The following is an 18,022-nucleotide window of genomic DNA, read 5'->3' on the forward strand; positions in this document are numbered from 1 at the left end:
ATGTTTTAAAATGTTTTCTTAACATCCATGCCAAAGCATATATCCTGAACCACCCAGATATCAAGAGGAAAAGAAAAAAAAAAGACAAACTAGAGCACAGAAAAAAAAAATGGTTCAGAACTTTCTTTTCCTTCTTTTGAGACGCATTTAATTCATTTTTGGCCACTTGTACTGTTATGATCTGGTGGTTTAGGAGCAACATGGAACGAGCTCTGAAGGAAGTGGTATCTGTACTGACCGCAGTCCCTAAGCTCAACGCAACACTAGAAGTAGCCGTGGGATGCTCCTAACTCTCCCTAGGCATCTCGTCACAGCCTAAGAGCTAACTACCCCTAAAGATAGAAGCAGGAAAAAACTATCTTGCCTCAGAGAAAATCCCCAAAGGATAGATTAGCCCCCCACAAATAATGACTGTGAGTGGAGAGGGAAAAGACATACACAGAATGAAACCAGGATGAGCACAGGAGGCCAGTCTAGCTAGACAGATAGGACAGGATGGAATACTGTGCGGTCAGTATAAAACACTACAATCTAAATCCACGCAGAGATTACAAAAAATCTCCACACCTGACTAAAGGTGTGGAGGGTAAATCTGCTTCCCAGAGCTTCCAGCAACACAGAGATATTTCATACTGATAAGCTGGACAAACATAGAAAGCACAGAACGGATAAGTCCACAATCTGTGGACAGAAAAGAGCAAGCAAGAACTTAGCTTTGCTGAACTGGTCAGGATAACAGGGAAATCCAAAGAGATGTGAATCCAACCAGGAACCATTTACAAGTGGCACTGGCTGAAGGAAAGAGCCAGGCATAAATAGCCGAGCAGAAAAGACAATCAGTAGAAGCAGCTGCTGACAGCTAAATCCAAGGAGCAGCCATACCACTTGAAACCACAAGAGGGAGCCCAAGAGCAGAACTCACAAAAGTGCCACTTACAACCACCGGAGGGAGCCCAAGACCGGAATTCACAACAGAGTATACGGTTTATTATTTTTAATTTTTTGCAGGTGATAGTATGGCAAGTATGGTTAAATTAAGAATAATAAAATAATTTTTTCTGGCTGTCTTTATTTTTTAACTCTCACTACTCTAGGATTAATAATGGATAGGCGTCTTATTGATTCCTCTCCATTATTAACCGGGCTTAATGTCACCTTACATTAGCAAGATGACATTAACACCTTATTACCCCATATCCCACCACTAATCAGGAGTGGGAAGAGAAGGGCTAAGTGCCGGAATTGGCGCGTTCCTCTTTACAATAACTGTATCTGTGTGTAATGGAGTGTGGGTTGGACAAATGTAAAAGAGGAGGTTGGACAATAATGACATCACAAATCTTTTTTTTGTTTGTTCAATAATACATCTTCATTTAGCTTTCAAAAACGCATACAAAAGCTGCATCAAAACCATGCAAAAACCGCACCAAAAACGCAGCTGCATTTTCTGCCAGGAGATGCAGATTTTGTGCAGAAAATTCTGCACCCAAATCTGCAATGTGTGCACACAGCCTAAAGGTACCGTCACATTTAGTGACGCTGCAGAGATCTAGACAACGATGCCAATCGCTGCAGCGTCGCTGTTTCGTCGCTGTGGTCGCTGGAGAGCTGTCACACAGCTCTCCAGCGACCAACGATGCCGAAGTCCCCGGGTAATCAGGGTAAACATCGGGTTACTACAGTGGCGTAGGAAGGGGGGTGCGGGGGGGGGGGCGGTCCGCCCCGGGCGGCACAATGCTGGGGGCGGCCGGCGCTGCAGGAGAAGATAAAAAAAAAAAAAAAAAAGACGCCCCTTTAAATCTTCGGGCGGCGCCGTCCGCCGCCACGGCCAGGGCCAGCTCCCCCCACCCCCGGGTCCCGGGTCCCGCCCCCGCCCCCGCCCCCCGCTCTAATGCTCACCTCTCCTGGTTCCTGCGGCTTCAGCGTCCTCTGACTCTGCGACGTCTCAGAGCAGAGGGCGCGATGACGTCACTACTGTGCGCGCCGCTCTGCCTCTCTGTCCTGAGCATCGCAGAGCCGGAGAGACGCTGACTGCACCGGACCTGCGCTGGGAACGGGAGAGGTGAGGATTTTACTTTTTTTTTTTTTCTTTATTTCTGACTGTCTGGGGCTGGGGCAATGCTGGAGACCATGGGGCAGAATGCTGGACACACTGGGGCAATACAGGAGACCATGGGGCAGATTGCTGGACACACTGGGGCAATACAGGAGACTATGGGGCAGATTGCTGGACACACTGGGGCAATACAGGAGACCATGGGGCAGATTGCTGGACACACTGGGGCAATGCAGGAGACCATGGGGCAGATTGCTGGACACACTGGGGCAATACAGGAGACTATGGGGCAGAATGCTGGACACACTGGGGCAGTACAGGAGACTATGGGGCAGAATGCTGGACACACTGGGGCAATACTGGAGACCATGGGGCAGATTGCTGGACACACTGGGGCAATACTGGAGACCATGGGGCAGAATGCTGGACACACTGGGGCAATACTGGAGACCATGGGGCAGATTGCTGGACACACTGGGGCAATACTGGAGACCATGGGGCAGAATGCTGGACACACTGGGGCAGTACAGGAGACTATGGGGCAGAATGCTGGACACACTGAATACTGGAGACCATGGGGCAGATCTCAGGACACATTGAGGCAATGCTGGAGACCCTGGGGCAGACTTCTGGACATACTGGGGCAATACTGGAGACCATGGGGCAGATTGCTGGACACACCGGGGCAATACTGGAGACCATGGGGCAGAATGCTGGACACACTGGGGCAATACAGGAGACCATGGGGCAGATTGCTGGACACACTGGGGCAATACTGGAGACCATGGGGCAGAATGCTGGACACACTGGGGCAGTACAGGAGACTATGGGGCAGAATGCTGGACACACTGGGTCAATACTGGAGACCCTGGGGCAGATTGCTGGACACACTGGGGCAATACTGGAGACCCTGGGGCAGATTTCTGGACACATTGAGGCAATGCTGGAGACCCTGGGGCAGACTTCTGGACACACTGGGGCAATGCTGGACACTGGGGCAGATTGCTGGACACACTGGGGGTAATATACTGGACACACTGGGGCAATGCTGGACACTGGGGGTAATATGCTGGACACACTGGGGCAGACTGCTGGACACACTGGGGAAAGGCTGGACACTGGGGCAGATTGCTGGACACACTGAGGGCAGATTGCTGGACACACTGGGGGTAATATGCTGGACATACTGGGGCAGATTGCTGGACACACTGGGGGTAATATGCTGGACACACTGGGGCAGATTGCTGGACAACATGGGGGTAATATGCTGGACACACTGGGGCAGATTGCTGGACAACATGGGGGTAATATGCTGGACACACTGGGGGCAGGACTTGAGGCATGGGCAGAATGTAGATACGGGGCATGATTGGAGACACGGGGCAGGATTGGATCATGGGGCAGGACGGATACGATGGAGGCTGGTGGGGCAGGATGTGGAGATCATATGGGGTAGAATGGATACTCATGAGGGCAGGATGCGAGAACATATGGCTGGAGCCAGGAATGAGATAAACGGGGCCAGGGTGGGGAATATTATTACCATAGGGGATAATTAAGGGATATTGTTACTGCAGTGATGTATTTATTTTATTTTTTGAGTATACTGTTTTAAATGGGGGGGCGGTCCTGTTACTGTGCAGAGTGACACTATATCACCTTTTTTTCTTCATGTGGTGTAATGTAGAAGTTGTGAAAAATTAAGTAATGTGTTCTGCAAGCGGAGCTCGAGATAACTGTGTTATTTCCTGCAGAAACGAGTCCTGGCTGGAAGGAATGATGGCGGTCTGTGCTGGATGAAAGATGAAGGACTTCACCTAGAGACGTCACTGGTGAGTCAGTGTTACCTATACACTGACACTATACACTGTATACTATATAGAGGTCCTGTGTATAATGTCACCAGTGATCTCTGTATTACCTCTACACAGACACTGCATACTAAGTACAGATCTCCTGTGAATACTGGCACTTATGGTGATAGTATTGTGGTTTTTTTTTTATTACTGATCAGTATTGTAGTATTCAGTCACTATGTGGTGGTAATATGTGATCTGGAAATGGTGCGGTGGTATTTGTCCCTTGTGTGTAGTATTATTCGGTCACTATGTGGCCTGGTCATGGTGTGGTGGTATTAAGTCACAGGTGTGGCATGTGGGGGTGACACCATTAGGCCCAGTTTAAGTTCTACAAAACAGGAAAACCATTTTTGGTAACCTTTGTGTGTATTGAGCTGGGGGGGGGGGGGGGCGCCAAACTCGGGAACAGCCCCGGGCGGCAAAAGCTCTAGCTACGCCTCTGGGTTACTAAGCGCAGGGCCGCGCTTTGTAACCCGATGTTTACCCTGGTTACCAGTGTAAATGTAAAAAAACAAACACTACATACTTACATTCCGGTGTCTGTCGCGTCCCCCGGCGTTCTGCTTCCCTGCACTGTGTAAGTGCCAGCCATAAAGCAGAGCGGTGACGTCACCGCTGTGCTTTACGGCCAGCCGGCGCTCACAGTCAGTGCAGGGAAGCAGAACGTCGGGGGACGCGACAGACACCGGAATGTAAGTATGTAGTGTTTTTTTTTGTTGTTTTTTTTACATTTACACTGGTAACCAGGGTAAACATCGGGTTACTAAGCGTGGCCCTGCGCTTAGTAACCCGATGTTTACCCTGGTTACCAGTGAAGACATCGCTGAATCGGCGTCACACACGCTGATTCAGCGATGTCTGCGGGAGATCCAGCGACGAAATAAAGTTCTGGCCTTTCTGCTCCGACCAACGATGTCACAGCAGGATCCTGATCGCTGCTGCGTGTCAAACACGATATCGCTATCCAGGACGCTGCAACGACACGGATCGCTAGCGATATCATTGTTAAGTTGTTCAGTGTGAAGGTACCTTTAGGGTCTTTTTTTTTTTTTTTCAAGCTATGTAACTAGAGTGCAGTGATATGCCCGGGAGCCTCACATATGAGGTCTCACTCCTCACTAAGCAAAGATAACTCGCAGGGATATCGCAGCACCGTCTGAAAAGACATATAAAACACAGGGAGGGCACCGTCAGATATATGCAATATTAAAGGGATCTACCTGCAGCTAGTCTATATCAAAAAGTGAAACCACCAAAGAACAAGGAGACTTGCACGAAAGCAGGGATCACCTTTTAACAATTTAACAAATTTTATTATTGCACACAAAACCCACAACAAATACATTTAAAATAGCATTATCGCCACTTAGTGTGGTTACAACCAAACAGGGACACCATCTGGCCCAATATCCCCAAATAATCAAGTATGCAGGATCATGGGGTTCCTTAAGTTGGACACGAGGTAATAAAAAATTCTCATTAACATTACCCAACAACAGTTGCAGTGTGGTTATTGGTGTTGAGCATTCCGATACTGCAAATATCGGGTATCGGATTTCCAATACTGAGTTCCGATACTTTTAAGGTATCGGATACCGGAATCGGAAGTTCCTATAGTGCAATGATGCACTATAATGGAGTGTGCGTGGGCGGAGACTGCGTGTCTGTGTGTGCGGGCGGGGTTTGTGCGTGACCGTGGGGGTCTGTGCGGGCCTGCCGGGGGTCTGTATGTGTGCAGGCATCATCCGATGGGACTACAAGTCCCATCGGGCTATGCCTGCTACAATGACAGTGATTGACACATTAGCCAATGATGGGACAGTAGTAGTCCCATCATCTGGCTAATGTGTTGAATGTAAAAAAACAAAAAAAAACAAACATACATACTACATACAACATATTACATACATACTACATTCATACAATATACATCATATATACTATATACACACTACATACATCATACATACTACATGCAACATACTACATACATCATACATACTACATGCAACATACTACATACATACAACATACATACATGTATACTACATACATTTGTAAACAGGAGAATAAGGAGCATATAGTACTATTATGTATAAACAATGTCTTTATTAGTTCAAATATTAAAAACAAAGAACAGTAATACATTCCAGTAATAGGCATTCCTAAGCGCTTTTTTCCGGCGGGACTTCCCTCCTCTGCCCTCCCTATTGGTAAGCTCTCCTGCAATATCCATTGTGTTGCTATGGATTATCTATTACTGTTACTTTAGTCTGATTTTGGCTACCGCACTACTTTAGACATATTCAGGCTTGCCAATTCTACTTTCCACATGGGGTTCCTTTTCCCCTTACTTATATAGGGGGGCAATGGGGCGGTAGTTCCCCTTCTGTGCTTGATTAGGAATGCCTATTACTGGAATGTATTACTGTTCTTTGTTTTTAATATTTGAACTAATAAAGACATTGTTTATTCTCCTGTTTACATATGTAGTCCATGGAGCGGATATAATTTGTCTGGGGGCACTTTATTTATATGTGCTCTGGTCCAGACTGTCGTCATGACTTTGGGATCTTTGTTATTATACATACATACATATATACTACGTACATACAGTACATACATACTACGTACGTACATACTATGTACGTACATACTACATACATACATACATACATATAACAGAGTACATACTCGCCATCACTTGTCACTTTGTTCCCCGAAGCCAGTGTCACCTGTAAAAAATATGAAAATGGCACAACCAATATACTCCCTGATCTGCAGAAATCCACGAGTGTCCCACGTTGATTTCCTGTGTTGAACAGCAGCATCAGCTGATGCGACCGCTCTCTAGGGGCTCCAGGAATACAATGACGGGAGGAAGGTATCCTTCCGCACTGTATTCCGCCGCCGCTGTAAAAAAAAATAGTCCCTAGTCTCAGTTTTGGCATTGCTGTGTGAGAAATTTCCCACGCAGCAATTGCCATAAAGTGAGACTGAACTATAGTAACCTCTCAGTGATGCACTGCAGGAGCCATTGTCTCCTGTCAGTGTGTCACTGAAGGTCCTATAGAGCAGTGACATCACCCGATGTCACTGTTCTATAGGGGAGATCTTTGTGGGACACTCGCTGCTAATTGGACTACAGCGGACAGGGAGTATACGGTTTATTATTTTACGTTTTTTTGCAGGCACTGAAGTATGGTAATTATGGTTAAATGAAGAATATTAAGGGACTTTTTTCTGGCTGTGTCTTTATTTTTTTAACTCTTTCACAACACTAGGATTAATAATGGATAGGCGTCTTATTGACGCCTCTCCGTTATTAAACCGGCTTAATGTCACCTTACAATAGCAAGGTGACATTAACCCCTTATTACCCCATAGCCCACCACTACATAAGAGAGGGGCTAAGTGCCGGAATTGGCACATCTTACAGATGCGCCATTTCTGGGGCGGCTGCGGACTGGTATTTGTAGCGGGGGGGGGGGGCCAATATCCATGGCCCCTCTCTAGGTTATGAATATCAGCCCGCAGCTGTCTGCGTAGCCTTTCTGGCTATAAAATATAGGGGGACCCCATGTCATTTTTTGGCCCCCGGTCGTCGGCTTTCCCCCTCTGGCGCAGAAAATTGCGCGGGAGCCCACACCGTTTTTTCTTTTTTTAAATTAAACGCTCATTAAGGCCTCTTTCACACTTTTGTTGGTACGGGTCCATCGCTATGCGTCGGGCCAACGTACCGATGCACATTGTGAAATTTGTGCACGACGTGGGCAGCGGATGCAGTTTTTCAACGAATCCGCTGCCCATTCTGAAGTCCGGTGAGGAGGGGGCGGAGTTTCGGCCATCCGTCACGATCCATCGCTAATACAAGACTATGGATAAAAAACGCATCCTGCGAGCACATTTGCAGGATCCGTTTTCTCTTAGAGTTGTATTAGCGCCGGATTGCGCCTGATGGCCACACGTTTCATCCATTTTTTTGCTGGATCCGTCAAAAGCTGTTTCCGCCGGACGGAAAACACATACAGAGGATCAGTTTTTCTGTCCGGCGAAAAAATGCACAGCGACAGATCTGGCAAAAAACGGATGAAACGTGTGGCCATCAGGCGCAATCCGGCGCTAATACAACTTAAAGAAAAAAACAAATCCGGCGGAAAAAAATTGATCCTGCAAATGTGCTAGCAGGATGCGTTTTTAACCCATAGACTTGTATTAGCGACGGATCGCGACGGATGGCCACATGTCGCGTCCGTCATGCAACGGATCCATCATGTTTTGACGTTCAAGTGAACGTTTTTTTGTCCGTCGCGGCTGAAACTCCGCCACATCTTCCCCGGACTTCAGATTGGGCAGCGGATGCCTTGAAAAACTGCATCCGCTGCCCACGTTGTGCACAAATTTCACAACGTGCGTCAGTACATCGGCCCGACGCAAGTGTGAAAGAGGCCTTAATGAGAGTTTAATCTAAAAAAAAAAAACGGCGTGGGCTCCCGCGCAATTTTCTGCGCCAGAGGGGGAAAGCCGACGGCCGGGGGGCAATATTTGTAGCCTGCTATAAATATCAACCCGCAGCTGTCTGCGTAGGCTTTACTGGCTATTAAAATAGGGGGACCCCCAAAAAAAGTAATGTGGGGTCCCCTTATATTTTATAGCCAGAAAGGCTACGTAGACAGCAGCGGGCTGATATTCATAGCCTAGAGAGGGCCCATGGATATTGGCCCCCCGGCTACAAATACCAGTCCGCAGTCGCCCCAGAAATGGCGCTTCTGTAAGATGCGCCAATTCTGGCACTTAGCCCCTCTCTTCCCACTCCCGTGTAGCGGTGGGATATGGGGTAATAAGGGTTTAATGTCACCTTGCTATTGTAAGGTGACATTAAGCCGGGTTAATAATGGAGAGGCGTCAGTAAGACGACTATCCATTATTAATCCTAGTGAACTGAAAGAGTTTAAAAAAAAAAAAAAAAACAGCCAGAAAAAAAGTATTTTAATATTCTTCATTTAACCATACTTGCCATACTTCAACGCCTGCAAAAAACGTAAACTAATAAACCGTATACTACCTGTCCGCCGTAGTCCAATTAATAACGAGTGTCCCATGACGATCTCCCCTATAGAACAGTGACATCGGGTGATGTCACTCCTCTATAGAACCCTCAGTGACACACTGACAGGAGACAATGGCTCCTGCAGTGCATCACTAAGAGGTTACTATAGTTCACTGGTCTCACTTTATGGCAATTAATGCGTGGGAAATTTCTCACACAGCAATGCCAAAACTGAGATTAGGGACTATTTTTATTACAGCGGCAGAGGAATACAGTGCGGAAGGATACCTTCCTCCCATCAATGTATTCCTGGAGCCCATAGAGAGCGGTCGCATCAGCTGATGCTGCCGTTCTCCACGGGAGATCGTCGTGGGACACCCGTGGATTTCTGCGGATCAGGGAGTATATTGGTTGTTTGTTATTTTCATATTTTTTTACAGATGACACTGGCTTCGTGGAACAAAGTGACAAGTGATGGTGAGTATGTACTCTGTTATATGTATTGTATGTAGCATGTATGCATGCATGTAGCATGTATGCATGCATGCCTGTAGCATGTATGCATGCATGCCTGTAGCATGTATGCATGCATGCCTGTAGCATGCATGCATGCCTGTAGCATGCTTCACAGGGCCCCATGCATCATGGACACTCATCCAGGTGAAGGGCATCTTTAATGGTCCTATCTGTCTGATTAGACAGAACACTCCCCCAGCAATGAGTATATTATCTCTCGTTCCTGCCTGTCAGCGGCTTCATTACCTATCACTCACCTTGCTCTTTTCTGTGATTGGAGCACTTGTACTCTGGTCAGAGCACAGACCAGTGTGACAATGGTAGTATGAAGCTGCAGAGGGGTAGGGAAAAGTCCTCTAATAAAGCAGCATTATGTGCCTTGGAGCAGCACTCTTCCTTTCTCTGCGGATTTGAAGCATGCTTAGAGCAGAGGGTTCAGTGAGAAGCCATACCATCCACAAGATGGCAGCGCGCTTCCATTAAAAAATAGGTAAGAAAAACAATGGATACTTGCTGTTATGAAAGTATCTATAAAAAAAGTAAATGCATATGTATCATATATACATTTTTTTTTTTTTTTTTAATAAAACTAGATCTTTGGTAAGTTGCCATTAACTTATTGCCCTCTTCCTTCTCCAGTGCATAAAACTGCAGCAAAATAACATAGGAGGTAGTGCTAGCAAGTCATCAAGTCATAAATGATGTGGTACATAACTGATAAATTGTAGCTCAGCCTTGAAAATTCAATAATGTTAGTGATTGTCATCCACTATTAGTATGCAGCAGGGGTGGGCAATTACAGCCCCTACATATAGTATGAGCCCCCACTTAGCCCTTCTATATACAGTGAGAGCACCCACTTAGCCACCTGTATACAATGTGAGCTTCCACATAGCAACCCCCAGTATACAATGTGAGCCCCCACATAGTCTCCCCCCGGGTCGTCCTATTGTCTCTGGCATGGGGGGGCTGTGCGACCCCATATGTAAATTTATTTAACATTATTTGAAACCACAGGTCGAAACATTGCCCGCTTATGTCAGAGACGCTACGGACGTCCTGAGGAGATTGGATGGCCATGTTGTGGACCCTGATATGATCCTGGTAACAGCGGATGTAGAATCTTTATACACCAGCATCCGCCATGAGGATAGACTAAAGGCAGTGAGATTCTTTCTTGAATCCAGTAATATAGAAGCAGACATACGTGAGCTTCGAGTTATTGGATTTCATCCTGACTCATAATTTTTTTTTTTTTTTAAAGATTGTTTTTTTCTTCAGAGACAGGGTACCGCGATGGGGGCAGCATGTGTGCCTTCATATGCTAATTTATTTTTGGGGTTTTGGGAAAGAGAAGTTTTCCTTGAAGGCGCACATGCCTCCCCTCAAATTTTTGGACGGTACAGATATATAGATGACGTCCTATTTATCTGGCAGGTCCAGGAACTACATACTTTTATGTCAGGTTTGAATCACAATGATTACAATATCAGTCTCACCTATGTATATGATCATAAAGAGATTTCATTTCTCGATGTGACACTCAATGTACAGGATAATGGTATAATATATACAGATATGTACCGTAAAGAAACTTCAGTTAATGACCTAATGCATGCCTCATCCTCACATCCAGGGTCCACTATAAGAGCCATCCCAACTGGCCAATTTTTAAGAGCCAGAAGGATATGTACTACGGATCCTTTATTTGAAAGACAGGCTGTGGACCTTGGGGAGCGTTTTAGACAGAGAGGATATAGCAATAGGTCAATTAGGAGAGGACATGTGAGGGCAAAGGATACCTCAAGAAATGATCTCTTGGTGGTAAAGAATAAAAAAAGAAACAAAAAAATGTATGACTTTCCAAGATTTGTCTCCACATTTAATCATAGATGGGATTTAATGCGAAACATTATGAATAAACATTGGCCAATCTTAAAAACGGACCCGATTTTACGGAAATGCCTCTCAGATTGTCCTCTTATGACAGCACGGGGAAGTAGCAATATAAAAGACATTCTTGTACATAGCCACTATGTAGCTAAGTCACCGGATCCTTTCAAAGTGGGCAAACAAAAAGGAGGATGCTATCCATGTGGTGACTGTCTGGCGTGTAAAAACTTAATTAGGGCCACATCCTTCACGTCATCGGATGGGAAACGTGAGTTTTCAATAAGAGATACATAACGTGCAGCACAACCCATGTGGTCTATTATGCAGTATGCTCATGCATATATAGGATTAACTTCTCGGGAGCTACGTATTCGTACACGAGAACATGTAAGAGACATCCTGGCGGCCCGTGACGTGGAGGATGTGATCAATCTTAAGCCAATTCCTTAGCATTTCCGATTGCATCATAAGTGCAATCCTAGGGAACTCAGAATATGGGGAATTGACAGAGTTCGCACTGGCATCAGAGGTGGAGATATGAAAAGGATGCTAGCACAAAGAGAATGCCGGTGGATTACTGTGTTGAATACTATAGCCCTGGCGGGCCTCAATGAACAGTTGAGTTTCAGTTCCTTCCTGTGAAAAATAATTTGTCTCCTATTTTTTTTGTGAATCAGGTTTATTGAATTGTTTATGAATCAACATGAGATTCAAAGTAATAATTTGCATTCATAAACACATACAAAGATGTTAGATAATCATATTATTTAAATCATTATGTATATCCAGTATTTGTCACTCTTGCAATATTATAATAAAAGTATAACTGTCTCAACAAAGAGAGTATAAAGAGAAAAAAAGGAAAAGGGAGTCGGGGTGTTGTAAACTGGTTATTATAGTTTTAGTCCTGTGAACATTTAGTACATTAAAGATTCATTAATGATTGTAATATAAGTTTGTAGATATTACATTTCCCGAGCTCCCGCTACTCCACTTTTACGAATTATGAGGATATTATTTATTTATTAAATGGGAGTAGTGGGGCTAGGTTCTCCATAATACTAAACTCCTAAAGGAAATTCTATAAGTGACCTAGATTATGAAAGGAGAAGAAGACGAGTAGAAGAAAGAAAGAAGAGGAGAGGGAGAGAGAAAGAGAGAAAAGGAGAAAAAAAAAGGGGAGAGGGGAGGAGAAGATGTGGGTGTGGTAGGTAGGGAATAAGAATCCGGTTTCTGGTCCAAGTGAACTAGTGTCTGTAGTTCTACATGATAGTACAATATTAGTCCCATTTCCAAGGTAAATGGTAAGTATGGGTTTCTAGTGCACTGGGCTAGTTATTTAGTATATACAGTTATTTAGCTCTTCAGTTTTCCTAAAGGCGATCCAAGGAGACCAAACCCTAAACACCCTGTCCGAGGTTGACCAATCAGTTGCTCCATTCTAAAGATGTGATTGAGTCCCATTATGAAATCAGAGCGCGAAGGAGATTTAGATTGCTTCCAGTAGCGGGGAATAGAGTTACGCGCCGCCGTTAGAAAGTGTCTCAGCAGGCTTTTCTTGAATTTTAAGATGGAGAGGTCACAAATAGATAATAAGGCTAAATCCATTGTAGGTTGGGTTTTGTGGAAGGATAGTTTATTGTGAAGTTCAAAGATGTTTACCCAAAAATTATGTATAGGTGGACAGGACCACCAGACATGTGAGTATGTCCCTTCATCCCTCCAGCAAGTATCTGGGGTGGTGGGGTAAATAATATGGACACTTGATGGACATCTGTACCACCTAGACAAGAGTCTATAGCTTCTCTCTTGGTAGTCTGAGCATAGAGAGGATCTAAAGGTGAAGAGAAGGCTTTTGTGGCGATCTTCCGGTGACAGTTGTTTACCTAGTTCATTCTCCCATTTTGAAAAGAATATAGTGGAGTTATCGGAGGTTATTTGGTGCCCTTGAAACATTTTGTATAATAGTGATACCGTGTGTGTCGGAGGGTCCCCACCCAGGCACGCAGATTAAAAGGGAGTAAGTTGTCTGTAGATGTCAGTCTGTTTGGATAATTTGGTGAGGTAACTTTTGATTTGTTCATGGAGGAACCATGAGCCCGGGGTGGCTCAGCTCGTGATTCCCTCCTTCCAGATATGAGCTAAAGGGTTATGGCTTGAAAGCCTCATTTCCAAACTACCCATCTCTTATTGAATTTGTGATGGAATAAATCTAGGATACAGGTTCCAAGAGATGCGTTGTTGTAAAGTGAAAAGTCCGGGAGACCCAACCCCCCAGTGAATTTAGTTCTGCTCAGGAGACGGTATGCCAGGCGTGGGCGCTTCCCCGACCAAACAAACCTCGTTATTGCTGTCTTGAGTCTAGAGAAGAACGACGCTGGTAGGAACAAATAAATGGTCTGGAAGAAGTAAAGGAGGCGCGGAAGTAAATCCATTTTAATAGCATTAATTCTTCCCAGCCATGATAAATGTAATTTGTTCCATTTCAGATTTGTCTCCTATTTTTAATTATTGTTCTGTATGTGTGTTCTTATTGTCTTTTGACTTGTTTTTCTTTTATATTTAATTCTTTTTAGTTTCCTTATCCTATTGATGTGGTATTGACCCAACATGATATATCATCTTCATAAAGAGATTTTTTTCTACGCCATTAAAGAGAAAGATATTCAGAATGGACTATCCTCCCTTTCTCTCTTCTTCTTTCTTCCCCTTCCCCTTTCTTTCTGTGATCAGAAAGGAGTATGTTTTATAATAAATGTATGCGGCCCGTATATATGCACTTTATTATATTTATTATATGTGTTTGTATTGTTATTATATATTATATTATATATAATTATGTTATTTTTAAAATGTTCAATAATTTTTTTTCATTGTTTTCACTTTTCACATGTAGTTAACATATCTTATATAATGTTTTATTGTTATACATCAATTATGTTATTTATCATTCACTGTTTACCTGTCTGGTAATCATATTATTTTTTTACTTTTAATGCCCTTTCATATCACTATTCACATCCTGGGTATGGTAGTTATGTTGTATTGCCACTAAGGGCTGTTTTTAGAAATATGGGAGGCTACTGAATAGGACTGAGCAGGGTTATTATACTTGCGGTCACTTCAGTCACCTGTGCGCATGTCTTCGGCTGCTGGTCTTCCAGAGTATTGCTCGCGGCGCCAAGTGGTGACGCATGCGGTTCAGTGACGTCATCGCAACGGCACTGTGACCCGCAGCACCATCATGGAAGCCGGGGGTGATGCACTTCCCGGCGCTGTCGACGGAACACATGCGCCGATGCCGGTGACTGATTAGGACGCATGGCGTCGGGTATTTAAACTGAGCGTGGGACACACTGCAGCACCGCCCCCTGACGAAGCCAACGCAAAACGCGCGTTGGGGCTGCACGGTGGAGTGCCAGTGGTCACCAAATGATGGGTAAGAGTCCTCCTATGGTGCAGTTCTTTTTGGTATACCATACAGTGGATCTCAGACTCTCCAATATACATGGACCAATGCGGATACATATATCTTAAGTATTATTATTACTAAATCTACTATATAATTGTCTAAGGGTCACTTCTGTCTGTCCTTCTGTCTTTCTGTCTGTCACGGATATTCATTGGTCGCGGCCTCTGTCTGTCATGGAAATCCAAGTCGCTGCAGCATCAATAGTAAAAAGATCTAATGTTAAAAATAATAAAAAAACAAAAAACATTCTCACCTTCTGTAATCCGACGATGCGCTCACGCCTGCCGCCAGCTTCCGTTCCCAGAGATGCATTGCGAAATTACCCAGAAGACTTAGCGGTCTCGCGAGACCACTAAGTAATCTGGGTAATTTCGCAATGCATCCTGGGAACGCAAGATAGCGGCAGCCGCGCGCGCATCACCAGAGGTTCGCTGGATCCCGGCGGGTGAGTATATAACTACTTTTTATTTTAATTATTTTTTTTAACAGGGATATGGTGCCCACACTGCTAAATACTATGTGGGCTGTGTTAGATACCGCGTGGCTGCTATATACTACCTGGCCAGTGTTAGATACTATGCGGGCTGTGTACTATACTGCGTGGGCTGCGTTATATACTACATGGCTGCTATATACTACGTGGCTGTGTTCTATACTGCGTGCTATATACTACGTGGCCACTGTTAGATACTATGTGGGCTGTGCTATATATTACGTGGCCAGTGTTACATACTATGTGGGCTGTGTTATATACTGTGTGGCTGCTATATGCTATGTGGGCTGTGTTATATACTACGTGGGCTGTGTTATTTACTGCGTGGCCTATATTAACGCATCGGGTATTCTACAATATGTATGTATGTATATAGCAGCCACATGGTATATACCACAGGCCACGTAGTACTCCTATATACTATGTGGCTGCTATATACATGCATACATATTCTAGAATACCCGATGCGTTAGAATCGGGCCACCATCTAGTGTTATATATTTACTAGATTGTGGCCCGATTCTAACGCATTGGGTATTCTAGAATATGCATGTCCCCGTAGTATATGGACAAAGATGATTCCAGAATTCGCGGCAGACTGTGCCCGTCGCTGATTGGTCGAGGCAACCTTTATGACATCATCGTCGCCATGGCAACCATTATGACATCTACGTCAATACTGTGCCCGTCGCTGATTGGTCGAGGCGAATTCGCGGCAGACTGTGCCCGTCGCTGATTGGTCGAGGCAACCTTTATGACATCATCGTCGCCATGCTGTACATGCGCTGATTGGTTGAGGCCTGGCGGCCTCGACCAATCAGAGACGCGGGATTTCCAGGACAAACAGACAGACAGACGGAAAAACCCTTAGACAATTATATATATAGATGTATTCCTATGTGAAAATAGTAATACTATTATCGTGATATGATATTGAATGCCTGTATATGTGTATATATAGGGTTAAAGGGCGCTGTATCCTCCCTATAGGAGATCCATGCTATCATTTTGAGTACACACCTATTGTCATTTAGAATATGTTCTTGTTATTTAGCATGAATACCACGTGGCATTTGTGATAGATCTATGCTACCATTCTATATATGTCCATTGTTATCTTTGTTTGTGTACCCTATATGACATAAGTGATACTACATTGAGTTCCTAAAATATATTTGTGATATTTTCTTATATACGGTATGTACCACTGTTTTTTGATATACGTCTCATGGGATAAATTTAAGTATTCTCCTCTGCCCATAATCAATGTGGCTGAACCTGTGGTGTTTTGATTTTGAGAAGCATGTGCTAGTACCTGTACTTTTTATTGTTTCATAGCGGTTCTGTCTGTTTGCCATGATGTGCCCTTTATTAAGATGGCCGCGATGTAGATCCTGCGCATGCCCAGTCGTGTCGCTGTTATCGATGTGCGGACGGCATTGGATGACATGGGGCCCCATGTGTTTCCGCGCCTCTTGCCGGCAGTGCCGGGCGAGTAGGTGTCTGGCCGTCAATGGCGACTATGTTAGTAAAGCGCTGCTACTTCCGGCCTTAGAACTACAGTTTATAATACATTTCAGTGTCTGCAGATGAAAGTTGTAGACAGAAACCTGGCCAGAGCTGTGCACTTGCAACAGTTGTAACCCGCTGCCAGAAGAGCAGGAGTGAGGATAGAGGACAGCAGTGTCTAGCCCCTTCCCGACCCATGACGCCACGTAGGCGTCATGAAAGTCGGTGCCAATCCGACCCATGACGCCTATGTGGCGTCATGGAAAGATCGCGTCCCTGCAGATCGGGTGAAAGGGTTAACTCCCATTTCACCCGATCTGCAGGGACAGGGGGAGTGTTAGTTTAGCCCGTGGCTACGATCGCTCTGATTGGCTGTTGAAAGTGAAACTGCCAATCAGAGCGATTTGTAATGTTTCACCTATTATAACTGGTGAAATATTACAATCCAGCCATGGCCGATGCTGCAATATCATCGGCCATGGCTGGAAACACTAATGTGCCCCCACCCCACCCCACCGATCGCCCCCCCCCAGCCCTCCGATCTGTCCGGTACACTGCTCCGGCTCCCCTCCGTCCTGTGCTCCGCTCCCCCCATGCTCCAATCACCCTCTCCGTGCTCCAATCACCCCCCCTGCACTCCGATCCACCCCCCGTGCTCCGTTCCACCCCCCGTGCTCCGTTCCACCCCCCGTGCTCCGTTCTACCCCTCATGCTCCGATCCCCCCCCGTGCTCCCCCCCACCCCATCATACTTACCGATCCTGCCGGGGTCCGTCCGTCTTCTCCCTGGGCGCCGCCATCTTCCAAAATGGCGGGCGCATGCGCAGTGCGCCCGCCGAATCTGCCGGCCGGCAGATTCATTCCAAAGTGCATTTTGATAACTGAGATAGATTATATCTCAGTGATCAAAATAAAAAAAAAATAATAAATGACCCCCCCCCCCCCTTTGTCACCCCCATAGGTAGGGACAATAAAAAAATAAAGTATTTTTTTTTTCCACTAATGTTAGAATAGGGTTAGGGTTAGGGTTAGGGCTAGGGTTAGGGTTAGGGCTAGGGTTAGGGCTAGGGTTAGGGCTAGGGTTAAGGCTAGGGTTAGGGCTAGGGTTAGGGTTTCGGTATGTGCACACGTATTCTGGTCCTCTGCGGATTTTTCCGCTGCGGATTTCATAAATC

Source organism: Ranitomeya imitator, chromosome 2 (genome assembly GCF_032444005.1).
Source record: "Ranitomeya imitator isolate aRanImi1 chromosome 2, aRanImi1.pri, whole genome shotgun sequence".
NCBI classification, from domain to species: Eukaryota; Metazoa; Chordata; class Amphibia; order Anura; family Dendrobatidae; genus Ranitomeya; species Ranitomeya imitator.